Raw genomic sequence first — 19,852 nt, forward strand, 5'->3', positions numbered from 1 at the left:
ATTCTGCATCTTGCTGCCAAAATAGCAAAAATATTTTCTATTGTTTTGCGTGCACGTGTCAATCTATAGTTATATATTCTTTCCTTCAAAGATAATATTTCTTTAGGGTATGGCTTCAATAAATAGTTTTTGAGGGGAAATGCCTCATCTGCAATTAGAACATATGGCAGTTTTACGCTTGAGCCTATTGGTTCATAAGGTTCTGGGATATTAAATTACTTTGATTCAAAAGCAATTCCCATTTTACAATTTCTGAATACACCACCATCACTTTTTCTACCAGAATCACCAATATCAACAAGTGCGAATTCATAGTTTGCATTACAAATAGCCATCAGAACAATAGAGTGAGATTTTTTATAATTAAAGTAGAACGAGCCTGATCTTGAAGGGGCTTGCATAACTATATGTTTCCCATCTATAGCCCCTATGCAATTGGAGAAGTTCCATTTCTTCTCAAATTCGTTTGCTATAGATCTCCATTCATTTTTGTTTTTTGGATAGCTAATATATATTCCATAGCCAACAAAATAGTCCATATAGCAGTAGAGGTTTCGTTTATTATTCTTCGTATGGAAGTCGGACTTATTCGAAACATACCAGATAGGTCTATTTGTGAAGTGCCTCCAAAAATATATCTCAAAGTGACCATTAAACGTTCACTCGCTCCAATTGTCTCGCGTCTGAGGGAAGATTTTGTAATCGCCAGTGCAATTGCAAAGTGCTATTACCAGTGCATATACACTGGTAATAAACCGGCAAAAATTGCTATTACCAGTGCACCAATCATATCACCTTTTTTTAGGCATGTGACACGTGCGTATTTTAACTGAAATTAAGTAAATTTCCTTGGCAAAATCATTTGTAAATACTTATTTTTTAAAAATGGCCGCAAATTTAAAGTTAGGAGATACTTTCCCTGATTTTCAAAGTTGTATAAATGCAGTCAATAAGTTCATTTTAATGAATTATCATCCCTCAAGGATAGATAGTAAAGAAACAAAAAAGAAAATAACAAGAAATAACAAAAAATTATTTTTCTTAGGTAATTGAAGTAACATGGTTGTTGGAAGCAAAGCAAGGCAATTACACTTCTACTCTGTAATTAACTTGACTGATTTTTTTGTTCTTTTATGGATCGATATTTCTGTTCGATTGCTAACACAAGATTAACATTGCGTGACTAATAATTTAAAAAGTGAAAAATAAAATTTCTACATTACATTCCCATTTTCTACGAAGATGGGAAGAACTATCATGAACATTTCAACAGAAAATTTTCCAAGAAACTTACTAATAAAAGTTTAATGAGCATAACCCTTAGCGTAAGCCTTTGAGAAAAGGTTAACAACTTAGATGAATAGAATGAAAGCTTTAAAAGTATATAAAAATCCCCAACTTTTTCAAATTTTAAGGATCAACAATTGATTTCAAACCTATCCGTTCTACAACAATCTTTATACTTCTTTCTATAGATCAATCATATATTAAAAAGCAATTAATCTATAAGAAGAATGTCTATTTAAAACTGTTTCCTCACCGAAAGGACATCATCAGTTTTTTAAACTGTGTCCTTAGTATGAGAGTATTTACATGGACTTAAAATATTCAATAACTTATTTCCTCAAACCAGTAAATTTTTGCATTTCCTTAGATCTCCTTAATATTTATTATTACTTCTCAGATCTTCTTGCTATTATTTAATTAAAAAAGAAAAAATTTTTAATCAAAATATTTTTTAACTGACTAATATACTTTCTAAAGTTGACCAAAATCGATATTTACACTTTTGAAATCAGACTTAAGTTAGAAATCTTATATCGAATTTAGAAATAAGAATGTCACGATAATTAACCAACTAAATCGACTTTTAGTCTATTGGTAGGAAATCCTTAATTGATTGACTACTCAATTTTTTCAAAGTTAACTACTCTCAATTATTTTACAAAAGTCACTTAGTTAAAGTTTTGATTATAAGTGACTTTTAGTTGATTTAATTAAACTCAATTACAACACTAGTTAATATTGCAAAATAAAAACAACAACATATAATTGATCAGAATTTTTTAATGGAATCAAAAACTCTTTTATTATACAATATAACCAGAATAAAAATTTCACAAAAAATTTTTTTAAAATATAAATAACAGTCTCCTTTTAAACATAAAAGATTTTCTAAAATATCAAGTTTTTCATGTTTTTATTAAACCATCGGCTGGTGCTTGAATTAGTTTCTTTTTTTACATGTCATCAATTTCAACGTTTCTTTTTGAACTTACAGTTGATAATGCTTTTACTTTTTTGGGGACTTTCAAACGCAACATATCACTTTCTAGATGATTTAACAGACTTTAACATGTCTCTAGTAATTGGAATAACTGGATCATTTAGTTGCTTTGATGATGTGTGATCGCTTACAATTATTATGAAAATCTTCAATTAAATTTTTCAGGGTTAGAGTTAACAATATGCAAGTACAAAATTAAACTTTTAATATTAAATGACTGCTTTAAATGTCTATCAAACCAAGCATTTATTCCACACTGATATGTTTGGTGCATAAATTTTATAATAAGCTTAACTTCCACGAGAAACTCAAGGAAATATTGCTACAACTTTTCAGCAATCCAATCACACACAATGAACACACAATGACAAATCCACAGAATGTAACTTTAATGCAGCTAATCTTTTAGATACTGTACATACCTATTACGTTTAATAAATTGTTGAATTGTAGATTCATTAAATTTAAACTTGAAAAGAGTTTAACTCCTATAACAATAATTTTAATATAAAAACATTCCAGACTTAATGGTGCATTAGGACTTCGTTTTGCTTTGTTTAAATACTTTGGCAATTTTTAAATATGAAAACATCTTGATTGATCAAATCAAAAGAATAATTAGATTCAATATACTTAAAACCATGAAGATTTAAGTTTTTAAAACCTCTTTTATAACTGTAAAACAAACCATTAAAGATTTTAGCAAAATATCTAACTTTATCTTTATTTTCCTAAATTTATTTAAAAAATCACATATGAAGTTTGATAATTGTATAACTACTTAGTGTCCTTGCTCTAATTCCACTGACTTAAAAAAAAACTTTCTGACATAACTTGCAACATGCAGAAAAATGATCACCATAAATTACTTGGATCCAGTTAAAGTCAAACTCTTGCAATTTAGTATATTTTATTTTTCTCTAAGATATCTTAAAAATATAAATAAACAGTTGAATTTTTGAAAACTTAATGAAGAAATTTAAAAAATTATGTACAATGTAATTATTACTCTTATAGAGACCAAACTTAACGCACAACATCAATTTTTGCATTCATGTAAAAAGAACAACATAAACGGAACGGAATAGTCACGTGTTAAAAAAATCCGTGTGATAAAATTATCGCAATATGATTGGCGCACTGGTAATAGCAAAATTCGATGGCTTATTGTCAGTGCATCTGCACTGGTAATAGATTTTACGAGTGCAATTAGACTTAACAAATGTTCATACTTTGTAGGTGTCATTCGAAAAACTTAAAAAAGAATTCGTGATTGAAAAGTTGCATATCTTTTATAAATAAATTGAATGCTCCTTTGGTTTTTCTTTCTCTAAATAATTTTCTGACCCAGATACTTTTTTTATGCCCTCTTTTGATTTTTAAATAATTCAGTAATAACAAATGTAAAGTTCATCTGCTTAGAATCGATAACACCGCCATTTTTATTATAGAAATAGTATAAACGTTTTTGGGGAGATGGCTAGACTCACGGAGATGAAAAAGTTTAATTGCTATGCATAGTTGACAAACATACACAACAAAACACCGGATTGTTTCATATATGCTTGTCTTTTTACAATGTTAACACGTACAAAAGTTTGATAAGCGCGGTTTAAAGAATTTAAAACTTAAATACCCCAAAAGAAACAATTTTGTATCACGCAGGTTTAATTCGAACCTTGAACACGCTTTGATCAGTATTAGAACCATCCACTATGCCACGCGGACTTCAGGATAAGTTGTTGTTATTTTATATATATATACATTTTCCAAACAAAAATTTTCTTCACTGTATTATTGTTAATAAAGAAGACTAGACAACACTTACGAAATCATATACACAAAATTTTTTTTTACACAAAATTTAATGCTAGTAATAAATTGTAGGGGACAAGATGGGGAGAAGGTAAAACATCTGTGCTTTGTTCTAATTGCTAGTGTAGTGGTTAAAGTGACTTTGTCCTCAGGGCCATAATTGTGTCACCGTGGGGTTTCGAAGAGACTATAGCACTAAGTCCCATAATCTACACCACCATTTGATCACACTTCTAGGCTAAAATGAGCACGAACTGAAATTTCGAAAGTATCAGTATTTTTGAAGTAAAGACATTTGAGTTGAGGGTTTTCTTAACTATTTATTGTTTTAATTCTTTTCTTTCTCTTCTTCTTTTCATCATCATATTTCAATGATCATCTTAAATGTTATCCTTTCCTTTCATCAAAAATTTTTTTTTTTAGCTTTTACTTTTTACAAGTTATCTAAATAAATAAATAAAAAAAACTGATTAAGATATTTTAAAGATATTTACTTTTTATCGAGAGTAAAGAGAAAGCTTTCAGAAATACTTTCGAGACAAAATTTTTTTCTCGTACGATGAACATCAAGGCAATTTAATTAATAAATAAGTTACTTACGGCTTCGTGTTTATGACGTCCATTCACTGTTTGCAGAACTGTTTTCAAACTTTAAACAAAAAATAATTTATTCCAAATAGTATAAACTAAGTGTATAAAAGTTATGAAGGTATATAAATAATGAGTCGTATAACATTTTTTTACCGTTTTTTTTAAAAAAAAATCGACCAAGAGACATAACATAACCAGAGTGCGATAATACAATTCCGTTTACTTATTTATCTGTTTTTTTATATTGAGTAAGTCTTTTAATAATAAACAAACAAACAAACAAAAAAATCATAAAAATGCGGTTTCATTAATTCTTATTGATTAATAGACTTTAAAAAGGAAATTGTTTTGCAGTCGGAAACAAGCGTTCCAATAAAACGAACTTTTATATATGAGACCGTCAGCTTCAAAACCGGCCCTTTGCAATAAAGCAAATTTTACAGGATACACTTTCTTTTTGTGCAAATAAAAAAATTAAAAAAAAACATATACACCTCATGTTTAGTCACTAATGAATGCTTTTCTATGTGAATATCAGTAATTGTGATAATCATTGAATAGAAATATTTAATTAAAGGGCATTTTTTTCAAAAAAGAGCCGGTTTTGATCCAGCCACTGCACATTTTAATAAAATTTTAATTGTTTTGTGATTAATTTCGTTGGAACCCATGGTTATTTAAAGTCCACCGCGATTTCACACGCTTTTCAGTATATTTACGCCATCTATGGACAATTTTAGAAAACTCTCCCCCCCCCCCCCTTTTTTTTTTAGCAGGATAGCCCGCTAATGTTTTTTAAAAAGTTAAATATATTTCGAAATAATTTTTGCCATGCATTAAATTTCTATTAAAATGCAATAACGTAACTAATTGTTAGTGGTCATAAAAATTGAAGAAATACCTGCATCACATGTCATATAAGTTTAGCTACCTGGGTTTTATAGTAGAAGCAACAAAACACAGAAAAAATTTTTAATGAGAAATTTATTATGGTTCTTGCAATATGGTGTTATTAAACAAATTTATGGTGTACATAAAATTTCTGCTAGACATGTATAGGCCACAAATACATGTGTGAACAACATTTAAAAGATAAAATTTACTTATTTAATAATTAGCAAGACAAAAATTATATAGCTTTCTTTTTTTTATATGCACCTTAAAAAACACATTAAAATGGCAAGTCAATGTCATAATAAGAAATTCTTTACAATAAAATAGCTTCAAATTCACAAAATTTAAATTACTAAATCCTAACATCAGCATCATCAACATCAGATGATCCATCTTCACCACAGCACAGCTCATTATTTTCTTCTGATTCACTGTCCTGATCAGAGTCAATGCTATCTATTTCCTCATTAGATATGGTTTTATTGTAAAACTCAAGATTTCGATCTTGTCTCCAATCAACACCATAATGAGAGTTCAATAACTTTTCTACATCCTTTATTTTCTTCGGGTTAATTTTAATTTGTGAATGAATGATTGGTAAATTAATTGAATTAAAATTTTTACCTTTCTTGATCAATGACTTAAAAGTATTAACTTCTACTGTATAAAAAGGTTCACCTCTCACCTCAATAATTCTTGGTCTTTTTAACACAATGATTCTTTTACAACTAGCTATTTTAAAATGCCAAGAAACATTATTTCTTAGAACTGTTTTCAAATAACTTTTCTAATCAAAAATTTCATAATCTTCTCCTAAGTGGAAAACTGCAGAATGTTTTTCAATGACCTCCACATACTCTTTGGGGCTAACAATGATCTCCTTCTTATTGATGACCTTTTCAATGGTGCCAAACACCCTATCTGGTAGGATAAAGGAGTGACCTGTTACTGGGAAATCCAGTTCCACTGTTTGAATATGAGGATGAGCTTTATTGTGGAGCCAATAACTGATCATACCAATCATTACTGTATTCTTATTTTGCCCAGGGCATCCATCACAGCACAATCTGACTCTTTTTATGTTGCTAGACGTGCTTAAATTATTCAGAGAAAAATAAAGAGCAGATGCAATTTCATTTGATCCCTTAGATTGCTCCCTCTCTATCCAATAGTGAGAATCAACATTTTCTTTGTTAAGTGTATTATGAGAGCTCCCTTTTACAATTTTAAAATTATAAAAGTTGAGCTGCCTCCTATAATATGCAGCTTGATCTGATAGTTTAGGTAAGACTTGGTTCTTCTCACAATCAAATGAGAGGGTAACAAGGTCATCACTTTCTTCCCTCAGCTTGTCAAAATAAGCATCAGCTCTTTGGCAATGGATGTTTAATTTTAAAACTATTTTTTCTCTGGCTTGGAGATCTTTTGTATTTTTGATTCTAGTTTTAAGTTCAGAACATGCAGAGCAGGTGTCAACTCTAGGGGTCCCAAAACCTAGATTATACTCTGTTTTGAATATATTAGTAAAAAACCATTTGGTAACTTTTAATTGACTATCACACTTTTTGTTATACAGCAGTTGAGAGTTCAGCTGGTAAGTACTGCCTACATTTTGAGTGTGACCTACAGTAGTGCTTTTCACTAACTTGAAATGATTCTATGAATTTATTTACTTTCTCTTTTTTCTCAACAAACTTCTCTGCTTTTCTGTCTCCATCTCTACTTTCTTTGGCTGAAGTACCAGATTTGTGATATCTACTGACAACTCCAAGCAGTCTATGTTTTTTTATGCCTAATATTCCTAAAAATGTTCTTCTACAAACTGGTATTTTTATAGAGGAAGAGACAGCCTTTGTAACAAAATGTTTTACAGTAAATTCTCTTTTCCTATTTGATTCACCTTAAACACTTTTTAGCTGTAGAGATGAACAATGCTTCAAAATGAAGTTGTCCTGTTCCATTTTCTTACTTGTTTGATAAAATCACCCATTGAAAGTGATGACATCACTCTGTGACAGGCAGTGACATTGGAAAGCACCCAATTTGTACTTGCATGAAGGGATTTTTGGTGGACTCTTCTTTGAATACCTGCAGAAAAATAGAAGTTAAAAGTTAATAAACATAATTACAAATAATACTTCATTAGTAATGCATACCTAGCTTTCTTCTCCCTTGCTCGTTTTGTGTTTTCGGGGTCTGCCACGCGTTTGCGTGACTGCAGTCTGCTTGTTTTTTTTACTTTTCGATCGTTTTCCATCGCAAAAAGTCTGTAAATGTTTAGTTAATTAGTATTTCATAAATATTTTCTACTTTTTCTATTACTGACAAGACAAATCACGAAGAATTTGCAATATCCAGAGGATAAAAGCGTTAAAAACGAAAGTATTTTCTATATCAGCTGTTGTGATCACGTGGTATGATAAGTGCTTTCCTATTGGCTGAAATAATAAACTGGTTTTGAAGCAGCTGCGCAAACAAAAAGAGCCGGTTTTGCACCATTTGCTGAATTTTACTTAGTAAAAACTATAGGATTGAACAGGTTTTGCAGCATTTTTTTATTTTTTCAATATAGTGCGAGCCATTACGAAACATTTGGCGTGCTTCATTCAAAATCAAAAAAAATGTCAAAGGGCCGGTTTTGAAGCTGACGGTCTCATATGTGTAGTCCTACTATAGCTTTTAAAGATATTTTTTATTAAGGTCTATATAAAAAAGTCAGAAAAATTAAGGGCTATACGAAAGTTTTAGAAAATATTATTAAGAATTTTTTTTTTATATTAAATTTACATAAAAGCAATAAACAAAGACGTAAATACGCCAAAATTAAAATCTAATGAATATTTTAGCTAAAACCCAGTGTCGCCCTTAACGCGGTTTTTTTACCGTGTAGACCTAATAGCGCTCTTAGATGTATATATATATATATATATACACACACACACACACACACACACACACACACACACATATATATATATATATATATATAATTAATAATTAGTTTATATATAATATATTATAATATATATATTATATATATATAATATTTAGTAATTAACATAACATTTCACAAAATTTAATCCCATTATGCTTTACCAATTACGACCTGGCAGGATGTAAGTGCAGCAAAGGACTTTTCCCCTTTTTTGCCATAGGTTGAATATAACAATGAGGTTTTTGGGGAGAGCAGCTTGCCCATGATAGCATTTGTCATTTTTTTAAAATCTTCTCCTCCTACAGCTGTTAAATAGTTTATCTAAATAAAATCACAAAAATTACTCCAGTAATGTTATAACCAGCTCATAACTTATAAAGCTCCAATTTTTTTTACGAAATTGGACTAAATTGCAATCTATATACCAAAGATTCTAAGTTATCCTTATCTTGAAGTTTATGTTCAAAGATCACTAGTTCCTCCTCAGTTTGAATCGGCAAACAATTTCATTCTAGAAATGGAATTATGTTCTGTGTCACAGAAACTGCATGAAGCAAATTAGAATTCAAAAGCTTCTCTATATTACTCATCTTTAAGTTGATTTTCTTTATTTCATACTGGATGCTTGTTAAAAGCTCGAAATTCTTTTTTTCAAACACTATAATTCAAATTAGTAAATTATGATTATAATTTCCAAGAAACATAAATAAAACTTTATCTTATTGAACATTATAAAAAATACTTAAAAACCTGTCAAGTATCAGCAAAACAAAAATAAATGACAAATTAAATCACCAGCAAATTTTTTCTCAATAGCAGCGATAGATGTTGATAAATTATTTTCATCTCCAACAACTGACTGAGATGAAAAGAGTGGAATTTCTGTTTGGTTGAATAAGTAGTCTTCATTATCTTGCTCTTCATCAGTGCTTACTGAACGTTTTTTTTTTTAGATAGAAATCCAAGTTGCTTTTCTCTAGATTTTTTTAATGGAGCTTCCTTACCTTACCTTCGTCTAGGCTATCTTCATTTATTTCGGCATTTGAAGTATATGTCAATATTTCAACTTTCTGAAAGGCTGCTTCATAACTGTCTGTAAAAAATATGAAATATAATCATTTCATTTACTACCTTTGATACTTAAATTATAGGATTAAGTTTTAAATACATTAAATAGATTTAGTACTTAATCCTATAATCCAAAAAACTTACAATTCTTTCTTTCATTTAGTACTTAATCTTAATCTTACTATAATCCAAAAAACATATAGATATTTGTTTCTTTTATAAAATTAAGTTTTTAAAATTGTTATTTAAAAACTCTCAGTTGTTCTCACATACATTTTTGTTTACCTCAATCAAAAGAAATTTTATTTAAATAAATAAAAAATAAATCAAGCTTTAAGAAACACAAGAAATATTCAACTTTTTGATCACCAATCTACTACTGCTAACCCTAAACTTACTAATTTTTTATATAAGAAAACCAATACCGGTTTCATAAAGAATACGTATATTCAGCTGCTTTCAGCTCCTGTTTGGTGTTACATTATCTTGCATTGCTTTAATTATCCTTGATGATGATTGAAGGTTGCTCGGCCAGTAAGTAATATAGTTGTTTATCAGCCAAGATGAGCATATAATCTCCATAGCACATACTCCATGTTTTTTTTCTTCTATAAACTCTACAACAACAAATTTTTTGAACTGTTTTGACACAGCAAATTCATCATTATTTGTCATTAATTAATTTTGACATTTTGACTCCTCTAAATAATTGAAGTAAAATATTTGAATTAAGTCATAAAAATGTTTCGTAGATAAATATTTAATAAGTATATTTATATATACATATATATATATATATATATATATATATATATATATATATATATATATATATATATATATATATATATATAATAAAATATAAAAAGAAAAAGTTGAAATATCTTGATATAATATTAAATTTTTATTGAAATTGTCCTACTTACTACTACTACTCATGTAGTTTAAGACCAGTCTCCGTAAATTTCGGGTTTATTTTGTTTATCTGAGGGTGACGTAAAATTGTGCCGTTCAGATCCCGCGGGATTCTTCTAAACGCTTATAATAAAGCAGTAACTAAAAAAGGGTTGAGATACTAAAACATCCCTCAAAAGGAGGTCACTCCGCAATGTCCGTAAAAATTACCGTAATTTTGATCAAAACACGGCCAAGAATTTTTGCACTTTGTATTTTTACGTCCGTGGGTTGGTAATGGAAATGAATTTTTCAAATTTGATACAACTATATTGAGTTTTGTGAAACGAAGGTTTTAAATGTTATTAATGTTAGATTTTTTGCTGCATATTTTGTTAAAAGATTTTTTTTTAACGATGCAAATTGGACTAGAGGTAGGCCTAAACCCGAGAATAATCCAGTAGTTTTGGCGAAACCGATAATTAGACTAAAAGGTTTCCGCCAGAAATAGTTTTTTGTGATACTGCGCAGACAATTTTTTAAAAATAAAGTTAATAACAATTGAATGTTAATAACTATTGAGATGTTACTTCTGGTATTAATATTCAACAGATTGTTTTCAATGTCAAATCTTAAATACAAATACTAAAAAGTGTCTACATTTTTCACTAATAATCATGTCCTGTAGCCAGGGAGTCGACTATAACCACTATACTCATTTGTTCCTTCCACTCTCCAACTTTGTTGTCATCTTCATGCCCCTGTTGAAAATTACCCAGTACCGTCTTCTTTCTCCGTTACCGCATCCATCCCCGTAAAACAGTACGTATTAAGGTAAAACATTATCTGATTTGTGAGAATTAAATCAAATAATTCACTTCTTAAACAGACTTTTTGCTGGTTAGTAAATACCAAAACTGCTGCTCCCATTTCACGGAGAACTCAACTTATTAAAATCTTGTTGTAATGTTGAGCGCTTTTCTAACGCTACGAATACAAAGATTGTAATCTTTTTTGATGGTTTAAATTTTAACATTTCAAAAAATGGGAGTAGTAGGAGAAGGGGACTCATAGAAAATTGGGAATATCAGATCAACGAAAGAAAAAGAATGATAAGAAAAATATAGATCTTTAAAATATCATTTTGTAACAAGTAAAAATATAAAATAATAACATGTGAAAAATGCCATGTAAAACAATATGTAAAATACTTACCAAATGTTCGAGACTTTTACTTATTGTATATTTTATTTATATATTTTAATTCATTTGGGTTCCCCCAGTTCCTTTCTAACTGGAATTCCATTTTCCTTTTTGGTGGCATTTGAAAATTTCTTTAAGACCTTTGCCAAATCTTCACAAACTTCACTGGTATCAATAGTTGATTCATCGACATCATATGTTAAGTTTTTTATCTGATTTAACTTATCGCGAATATGTGAAAGAGTTGAAGTTGTTATAACGGTTTTTTTCATCGAGTCATTAAGTGCCGGAGACAAACACTCTCCGTATTACGTTGATTCATCACCAACTACACATGGAGTTGGTGAATTGATTGGAATGTATACAGTATTCTCATCATCATTATCCAGAGTCAGGAAAGGAGAATTTCTATATAATGATGACAAAGAATTCCATGACCATGTTTCAGGAAATCTTATAAAAACCAGGAAAAAATGCTTGCATAAATATGCAGATTCACGCCAACTTTTGCAAGAACATTTTGGCATCAATTTGTCACTTCCAAAATCTACAGTGTAACTTTCATTATTACCTGAGAAACTGTTTACCGTAAATACTCCATGACTTTGTGGCCAAGCTCCAGTCATCTCAGAGTCATTAGCAAGTGCAATCTTCTCTAAACAGTTTTTGATAAAATCATGTGGTCTGTTGAATAGATATTTAGGGACAGTTGTATTATAGAGTTTATAGCTGGAGTGCATTTTAAGGTTCGCTTCTCTATAACTAAATTAATTAATTAAAAAGCTTAATTTCATAAAACTACAGCATTTACTTTTGCAATACATTTGCTACTCTTTACATTACTATTTTATTTAGTTTAATTATGTGCTAGTATATAGACACGCATTACTATTGCAAATTAAAATGCTCGTATGTATGACGTTATAAAAGTATATGTATATATGTATAACTATAACTTTTTATCTAAATTATAGAATTCCAGACAAATTTATATTTTACCATACTGAAATTACTACTGTAAACCTATAAAATATAAATGTAAAGTATAAATAAACTAAAATCAAAGTAAAGAACTTCTCTAGCTTATCAGGAAAGAATTCTTCAATTAGGATTGTGAGCATGCTAGTAATTTAGGAGTTTTTATATCGTTGAAGGTATGAATATTTAAATGATTGGTTTTGTCGTTCTACACCATTATTTGTATTGCAATTCACCAAAAATCTATCGCTTCGATATGCCCAAACCCATCTCTATAAACATACTTGATAATTGATAAATCTAAAACTATTACATTTCTCTGTATAATACTTATAGTATCATATCATAATTGATAAATCTAAAACTATTACATTTCTCTGTATCATACTTATAGTATCATATCATAATTGATAAATCTAAAACTATTAAATTTCTCTATATCATACTTATAGTATCATATCATAATTGATAAATCTAAAACTATTACATTTCTCTGTATCATACTTATAGTATCATATAGATAATGAGTAGATAGATGGTTTGTGTATGAAAAATCATGCAACAAACTAGCAGATAGATTAAAATAAGTTTCAATGTACTTTTTATTCTTTTATAACAATAAAAACCTACTCAAAAAGGTTGATAACAGCATAATTACTTTTTAATTACATCTTAATAACAGAAAAACAATTTAAAATAATAAAACCTATCTTTCCAAAATTTTTTCCGACTTTGAAAACTGCATATCGTGTAGTTGTTCGCAGTTCATACTGCTTTAAGCAAAATGCAGCTTCATCAGGTGAATCACATACAAATACAATTTTTATCATATTCCCTAAAATCAAAAAATAAAAACATCAAAAAAACAAGAATTTTATCCATACATCATAACTGTTGTGGTATAAAATGCGAAAGTGTCTATTCGCACGACCGTCGAATAGACACTTTCGCATTTTATACCACAACAAATAAAGAAAATAAGCTTATTAAGCAAATAAAGAAAATAAGCTTATTCGCACGACCATCGTGTAAGTAACAAAAAAAAGCTTATTCGCACGACCACGGTTTATAAGGAGTAAAATATAATTAAATTACACAGCGTGCTTTTGTATTTTTAGTTTCAGCTTGTCAAATTTAGTATCAGCTTATCATGAATATTGAAATTAAACAAGGAGACGAGTTTGATAACTTTGGTGAGTTTGAAAATAAATTGGCTTCTTGGTCGGCTTTTAAGAACATTGTGTGGACTAAATGTAACAGCAAAACTGTTGCATCGGCTAACAAGAGTTTGAGTCAGGATTCAAAACATTTTAATGAAAAGTTTAAATTTAGAAATGTAACATATTTATGCAAGCATGGGGGAGTTAAGAGAATACAAGGGAAAGGACTTCGCCCAAATCAAAGGTTTTAAATGTGTTTTTTATCTAATATTTTGTTTTCCAGTATGCTAAATTTTAATTTAATCATTTTTGCTTATTTTTATGTTTATTAGAATTTTTTTATTATAATAGTATCATAAAAAGTTTAATAAATAGGTATCATTTATACAAGAGATCCATACATTTGATATTTAACCAGCAGTTGACCTAACAACACCATTTTATATATTTTTAGAAAGTGAAGATGCTCACTACTTTTTATTTATTTTTTAGCTCTTTCAAAATTGGATGTAATGCAAAACTTTATATCACCATTAATAAGAACAAAACAAAACTAGTAGTACAGCAACTTCAGGCTAATCATAATCATGAAGTTAGCAGGTTAGAACATCTATATTTTAATATTAATTTGTTTTATATAAAGTTTCACTTTTTTTAATTAATTTTTTTTTTTTTTTTAATTAATTTCTCTTTAGAACTACTTTTATGCATTACCCAGAACAATGTCGATTAAGTGAAAAAATAAAGGATAACATCAGCACAATATTTAAACTTGGTGTTAAAGTCTGTTTTTTGAAAGAATACTTGCAAAATAAAGAAAGCAAAGTAGTAACATCAAAAGATTTATTCAATATAAATAAAAAAATTGAACTAGCACGCAGTTGCGAAAAATCAAATGAGGCTTTGTTGATTGATGAACTGATGTCCTTCTGTAAGTCTTCTTCTTAAACTTTTCATTTTCAATTTTTGTATTTTTCAGAATTTATGACTTAGGGTTAGTATATACAGAGAGGCAATAAACTCGTGTTAGCTTAATCCTAAAAGTATTTAGAGAAGTTTACCTAACGTTAATTGGGTTATAATTCAACTATAGATTAAATAATTCACTTTATTATTCAATTTATTTTATTATATAAAAGTTGAAGTTTGATTTTCAATTTCAGGTGGAAAAGATCCTGATGCAGTTATATCTGTTCAAGTTGATTCAGACAGTGTTCTGCAATTTCTTTTAATAATAAGCGGAGATATGAAACAGGTGTTTGATATGTTTCCTGAAGTGCTAATGATTGATTGTACATATTGCACAAACAAATTAAGAATGCCTTTATTCACTTTGTTAGTGGAGGATGGAAACGGAACCGGTCAAGCTGTTGGTTATGCTTTCATTGCACAAGAAACTGAAAATACTCTGCAAGACGTGTTTTCAGAAATTGAACTTATATTGAATCTTGACCAAGTTAAGGTTGTCATTCTTGATAAGGACCTGAAAGAAATAAGTGCAGTCTCCAAGGTTATGCCCTCAGCAGAAATCCAACTGTGTAAGTTTCATGTTTTGCAGGCATTTTATAGATTTTTAAATAAACAAGCTTTAGCCAGTATTGAAAAAGAAAATTTAAAAAGAATATTTCAATCGCTTGTGTATGCCAAATGAAAGAAATTGTTTGATAAAAATTTGGGTCATCTTGCAACAGTTGCACCAGATGTTGTAATGGTATACTACAACAAAAATTGGGGCTTGCCACACCAAGTTAAGTATTGGGCATACTATGAAACTATGAAGCATGTTAATCTTGGAAATACAACAAATAACAGGTCCGAGTCCCATAACCAAAAAATCAAAAACATTTTATCTAGAAAAATGTCTTTAGCTGAGGCAGTAAAAGGTATTCTTTTGTTGCATGCTGATAAATTTCAACAAATGACTCATATTGAGTTTAATCAATCTTTTAAAGAGCCATATCGATTAGCCACTGCTGAAGATAGAGTTACAGATGATATTGTAAAAGTATTAACTCCATATGCTGCTAGAATTGTAATTGCAGAACTAAAAAAGTCTCGTACTGACTTGTTAGTATTTAATAAATTATGTTCTTGCCCTTTGCATGCAACTATGAAACTTCCTTGTCGACACACAATGGCAGTGAAAATAGTAAATGGGGATGTTTTTTTTTAAGCAGAAGATGCAGGAGAGCGATGGCATTTAAGCTATCAAAAAAGAAGTTGGCTTTCTCGGAAGATCAGAAGTTTGCATAATCAGGCTAACAATGTTCTTCATTGTTCAACTAACAAAACTGAAAAAAAGTCCCTTAAAGTGCCATTTTCTAAAGATCAGAAATTTAAAACTGTCATGGATCTATGTAAACCAATTTCAGATTATTTATCCAGTCTTGGAATGAACGAGTTTGAAGAAAAATTTGATTCATTAAATTTAATTTATAAATTGTGGTTAGCTGGGAAAAAAGTTTTAATTTCTGATTTGGAAACACAAGTATTGCCTGAAATCTCCAATTTGCTCGAAAAGGCTGTTTTGCCTCAAACGTCAGAGTTGCCCAAAGTGTCTGGATTGTCTGAAACGTCTGATTTGCCAGAAACCTCGGGGTCGCCCGAAGTTTCTGATTTTCCCGAAATGTCTGATTTGCCTGAAATGTCCGGTTCTTCATACTTTTCTGAATCATTGAGCTTTGCTTTACCATCCTGTCTAAATTTAAATGAGCAACTTAGAAATCAAGGAAGCGTTTTATCTTCAAATCTATCTTCTCTAAATGGCAGTGATGATCCTTACCATCAATCATGTAAGTGAATTTTAGGCAAAACTGCTCATAAGGAACAGTTATTAAAAAAACAACTCTCTGTCGTAGATCTTCTACTATTCTCTATTAAGGACTCATTCAAGATGTTATCTAATTTGCACATAAATAAAGCACAAAAACTTTTATCCATGCAGTTTCCAAAAGTACAAGGACTACAAGACCTCGGATCAAAACTTCATTTTAGAGTGCAATCTGGAAAATTTATTCAAATTTTACATAATGGTGCAATGCATTGGCTTACCGTTTCCAACTTTTTAAGTACTGATCTTAACTCAATTGATGTTTTTGATTCCTTATATTATGATTTAAGTGTTAGTGGAAAGATGCAAGTAGGATCGATCATGATGGTTAAAGATGCTTTTTTGAAAATACAGTTCAAAGATTTTCAAAAACAATCCGGTGGGCTTGATTGTGGTCTTTTTGCAATTGCAGCGGCAACAGATTTATGTTACAATCATGATCCAAGCATAAAATGTTATAAGCAAGAACTTATGCGAGATCATTTATTAAAATGCTTCAGTGACAATCACTTAACACCATTTCCTATAGAGACGGGTGAACGAAAAAGGAAAAAACAATCTAAACCAATTAATTTACCACTATATTGCATATGTCGTCTTCCGGATAATAAAGAAGAGAAAATGGTTAAATGCGACAATTGCAAGGAGTGGTTTCATGTTTCATGCCTTTCCATTCCAAAGACTATATTTGAGAATTTTGACCACTTTTTACATTGGCATTGTAATTCATGCAGCTAAGTAAGATATTTTATTTAAAATTAAACAAATATTAGATTTAAATTTTTATTATAATTTATTATCATTTTAAAAATTATAAATTAGATTTGTAATTAAAAAATCCGATATGTAAATGTTTAATAGATATTGTATATTAATGTTGTACTCTAGGATGCCTAATTTTGCAGTTAGAAGAGAATTTTTGTACTATTGGATTTGTAAACAAATTCCGTCATTCATCATGCTTCAAAAATTTTCGGCTTTTAATTCAAATATGTTGCAAGTATGTTAGACCTGGACAAAATCCCCCCATCCTGTTCTTTTTACTTTCCACCTCTCCCCCCCCCCCCTACCACCACTTGTATTAATCTTAGGGTAACTAAACGTAAAAGTAAAAAAAAATATTATTCTCTTTTTTTTTTAATATGAAAATAATTTTGGTTTGATAATGTATGTTCAAATTAATGTTTTATATTTTAGTATGCTGAGATATGGCAGCTAATAAATTCTGTACAACAGTGGCATGTAAGTTGGTAATGTATTGCAAATCAGTATAAAATTATTCAAAAATTTTCTTGTGTTTTCTCTGCAGCTGCGCGTATTTACATGTTTATACATTTGAAATCTTTTTATTTTAGAAATTAAAAAAATTCTCTAGACAAAATTTGATTTGTATTAGGGGTGTCAAAATCTATAAAATGTATTTCTATAAATCTATAAAGTATAAAATGTCAAAGTGTGCAACAAAGTGTGCAAAAAAACATATATAGTCTCAAACAGGGGCTGCGAGAGTGCCAATGGTGCCCGGGTCAAAAATAGAGAAGGGCCCCACTTTTAAAACCATAAATGTTCAAAGCTTTTTTGTTTTGCGAATGTTTTGTTTTTGTAGAATGAAGCAATTATCAATTTTCGCCACAATACAGGGTTCGTAGCGAACCTAAAAAACATAGAGAATTGGTCTGTTTTAGCTAAAGTCAGGGAAAACCTGGAATAGTATGGAAATTATTATTTTTTAATTAGATAGTCAGGAAATTATGATCGTGAAGTGACCATCCAATTAACTGAAAGGAATTGATAAAGCTTTTATTGAAATAATCTGTTAGGCAATCTGAAAATATCTATTTATAAAATATCCAATATACAGATGGTTTTTTTAAATGTTATTTCGTGACTAAAATAGTCAGGGAAAATTGGCTGATTTTTTAAAAAAAGTCGGGGAATTTCTTATGATAAATTGAGTACGAAACCTGTTGTATTTCTGCGTTATTATCAATTCTCTGGCTTAAAATCAACTAATCAAAACTGACACATGGATCAAAATATTAGTTTTAAACCCTGAAGTAAAAAAGAAATCAATAAATACTTCGAGAAAGGAGAATGAGGTGCTTAAATATGGATTTTCGAAATTTTCTTTCTCCCTAAATATTCTTTTTTGCTAGACCTAAATCGTAAACGGTTTTCTTAACCCAACCCAGTTTTCTAAAGCACTCGTTTGGTTGATCTTCTCGCTAGTCAGACCAAGGTTTTTCACGACATGTTTAAAAGCTACCAACATTTCTCTCCTCAAGTGATATGATGGCGTCAATACGGGGTTGTATCCTTGCATAGACATCTTCTTATATTATGTCTATGAAGTAAAACTAAGCAGTGATGAACTACAAAAGCAAAGCAGATTTCACATTGTCAGTTATTAAAAAAATTGTGATTTATTGTAAAAAAAATTTCCGAATCTGCGTTCGGCGCCCCTTCAAGCTAGGCTCCCGGGACAAATTGCTATATTTGTCCCTCCCTCTTCAAGGACCTTGCTAAATATGTTTCACTAGTGAGTCAACTTTACTTGTTTTAGGTGCAAACTTTATATAGAAAATATATCTGGTGCATATAACATACTTGCTTTGTGTTAATCTATTTTACAGTATCTAGTTCATAAATCCAAAGTAAATCTAAATCTAGTACTGATAATACTTTAAAATCTAGTACTGATAATACTTTATCTAAATTAAACTGGAACAAAAGTTGGTTGGCTAATAGAAAACAAAGTGTCAAAATAGTTTATGGATGTCCCAATAGAGATAAGTATTTAGCGGAGTACATAATGGTTTGCTTTTTGCTCCTTTTGATGCTCTAAGTTGACGATTGCATAGTGAACTTGGATAGTACAACTTATTCACGCAATATGGTATACTATATTGCGTAAACGAATAGCTGCGCCTACCGGGAGGCGCTGCTATAATTACAAATGTTGTAAGAAAAGAGGGGTCCTTGCATGCCTCTCTCCGTCAGAATAATTAGAATATGCATTTTCTACATAAATTGTATTTTCTGTTCGCAATTTTAATTAATTTTTAAATAATAATTATTGATAACTGAATAAATATACAAATACAAAAAGTCGTGCTAAAAGCCGATTTCATTTTTTTTAGAATGGTTGTGCGAATAAGCTTATTTGCCTTATTTACACGACGGTTGTGCGAATAAGC

At 29.7% G+C, this 19,852-nt stretch overlaps 2 pseudogenes; one reads left to right on the top strand and one right to left on the bottom strand.

Annotated features, from left to right (window-relative positions):
- Positions 1-11,995: 11,995 nt before the first annotated feature.
- On the bottom strand, positions 11,996-13,495 carry LOC149876612 (uncharacterized; annotated as a pseudogene).
- Positions 13,496-13,812: 317 nt separating this feature from the next.
- On the top strand, positions 13,813-17,393 carry LOC149876613 (uncharacterized; annotated as a pseudogene).
- The last annotated feature ends 2,459 nt before the right edge of the window (positions 17,394-19,852 follow it).

Source organism: Hydra viridissima, unplaced genomic scaffold (genome assembly GCF_058129835.1).
Source record: "Hydra viridissima isolate aposymbiotic clone 2 unplaced genomic scaffold, HvirCarnegie_v1 scaffold_19, whole genome shotgun sequence".
Taxonomy (NCBI): Eukaryota; Metazoa; Cnidaria; class Hydrozoa; order Anthoathecata; family Hydridae; genus Hydra; species Hydra viridissima.